This window comes from Macrotis lagotis, chromosome 1 (genome assembly GCF_037893015.1).
Source record: "Macrotis lagotis isolate mMagLag1 chromosome 1, bilby.v1.9.chrom.fasta, whole genome shotgun sequence".
Taxonomy (NCBI): Eukaryota; Metazoa; Chordata; class Mammalia; order Peramelemorphia; family Peramelidae; genus Macrotis; species Macrotis lagotis.
In genome coordinates, this window is record NC_133658.1 from 832845924 (window position 1) to 832848427 (window position 2504).

The window sequence follows — 2504 nt, forward strand, 5'->3', positions numbered from 1 at the left end:
CTTTTTTGGGGGGGAAGGGGAGGGTTAAGGCAATGGGGTTAAGTGACTTGCCCAAGGTCACACAGCTAGGTAATTATTGTCTGAGACTGGATTTGAACTCAGGTCCTCCTGACTCCAGGACCAGTGCTCTATCTACTGAACCACCTAGCTACCCCTTCCCCCCATTTTTAAAGGCTAGATGACCAAAGAGCCTTTATCAATTTCCTGACTCAGCCTGGGTCTTCAGTTTGTAGCATTAATGCCAAAGGACCCTGGCATCATTGATCTCTGCCACCTGTTTGCCCTCTGTCCTCAGAGTGCTGGTCTTATGTATAGAGTTGACACTACTGTCCAAGGCATGCACGAATTTAGGGAGAGATACCAGCTCCATGCATAGGGAGACAAGAAGAAGTTCCTCCTGATCCTCCCATCCCATCTTTGCCTCCCTGTCTAATTTAAAGGAATTTTAAGCTGGCCTTGGGCAGCTTTGGTCTCCTTGCTCCTCAAAGAGGACTCTTAAAAGTCAGAGCAAATCTCTTGATTAATGGGTAAGGCACACAAGGGATTATTTCAATGCGGGACCCAGCAGAGTATTGGGGATAGAGCGGTATGGAGAAGAGTGGGAGGGGCTTGCCATGAGAGGAGGTGGCCCTCAGATTCATTTGAAATCTTCCCTATTCCCCAGAAAGCTTCAAAAGATGTTGATCTCTGCTGCCAGTTTGACCTTAATGTTGAGCATGATCTCATATTCCTGTATTTGGTGCTGCCCCTCCATTCATGTCTGCCCCAGTTCTGCCTCCAAGTATACCAGGGCTGTATTTATATGATACATCTGGAGAACATAGTGGATCTCTACCTCCTCAAGTTCTGCTCCAAGATGGTTTTTAGATTTTGAAAGGAATTAAATCTCTGAGGACTGGCTTATATGTTCAGTGATGGTATTTTGAGCCTCTTCCATCTCTTCAGATCTTGAGCTGACCACCATAGTGATCTCCTCAATCTGCTGGGACCAGTATTTATCAAGCTCCTCTCTGTTTTATTGAACCAGAGCATCATATTGGGACTGAATATCAGTGATGATCTTGCTCAAGTCGTGGGATTTGGACAGTCCACTTTTGCGATCAGCCCAGATTTGACCTTGTAAAGAATTCACCTTCTCTTGTTCTTGTTCATGAAGAGCAGTTCTTCCTTCAGGGTTTTGATCTCTGTCACAAGCAGAAGCCTGGATATGTTGGGGCCATTGATGACCTCATGTTGGGATTGTAAATGGCTTTCAGGAGACTATGAATAACTCTTTCTGCAGACTGTCTCATGACCAGCTCTGCTTCAAACTTAAGTCTTAAATCAGGAGGAGCCAAATGAACATCAATCTGTAGGAGGATTCTGCATTGTTCAGGCATTGTTCACTGACTTTGTATAGATATGTGCCACCAGATCTTCAGTCATCTTGAAATAGTGTCCCCGTTCTCTGGTTCGAGGTCTCTTTTTGTCTGTATACTCTCTAATTTTTGCTTCCAGGTTGTGATTCTTTGTCTCAGGCTCTGCACATGATACTGATAGGAGACAAGGCAGAGGTTGGGGTACTGCATTATCTTTTCCTCCCCCAATCCTGACTGGCCTCCTACCCACCATGTCCCTGGCCTCCCAAACAGCACTGGATGCTGGTGGAGTGGGCCAAAGAGATTCAGGAGACAGAATCGCCTCTGTGGAAGAGTGGTAGAAAAGGTGGTGGAGAGTGAAATGAAACTCATGATGTCAATAGAGGAGAGCTGGATGCAATTTAAATAATCCAAAGGTAGGTGAAAGTCAAGATTGGATTTCAATGTCAGAAGAATTTGAATTCAAGTTCAACCAACTGTTACAAACTGACTGTGAGGCCAATCACTTAACCCCTCAGGGCTCCACACAACTCTGTGAGACTATCATTTAGAGAGCAACTGATACTCTGCATAGGAGAGTGAACATCCTAAATGTTTCCTATTCTAATGAAATAAGAAATTTGGACCAAACAATAGATTCACAGAATTTCTAGATTGTAAGTAACCTTAGGGGTTCATCTATTCCAATCTAGACCTGAAAGGGATTGATTACATAACTGTCATTTCCTGAAGTAACCCATTCCATTTGTGACAGCTTTACCAATTCTTGGAATGTTAATTGTAGCATTGAACCCAAATCTGTCTCTCTGAAGCTTCCAACCATTCCTCAAAGATGTGAATTATGGAGAACAGCATAATATGTTCAGGCCATCTTCAAAATTACATTCACTTAAGATCATACATTTAAAGATGAGAAACACTTTGGGGACCATCCAGTTCTACTCTCTAATTTTACAGACGAGGAAACCAATTCAGAATTGTTAAGTTGTTCACCCTAGGTCACACAGGTAGTAAGAAACCACGATCATGTTCCCTCTAAATCTCCCTTTCCCCAAATAAACAGTTCCTATTCTAGAGTCATTGCATGTTATTCTTTCAAGGCCTCTCACCACATTCACTGTAATATGTTAATGTACTCTCTAAAAT

At 43.1% G+C, this 2504-nt stretch overlaps 1 pseudogene; it reads right to left on the reverse strand.

Annotated features, from left to right (window-relative positions):
- Window positions 1-235: 235 nt before the first annotated feature.
- LOC141507340 (keratin, type I cytoskeletal 18-like) lies at window positions 236-1568 on the reverse strand (annotated as a pseudogene).
- Between the last annotated feature and the right edge of the window lie 936 nt (window positions 1569-2504).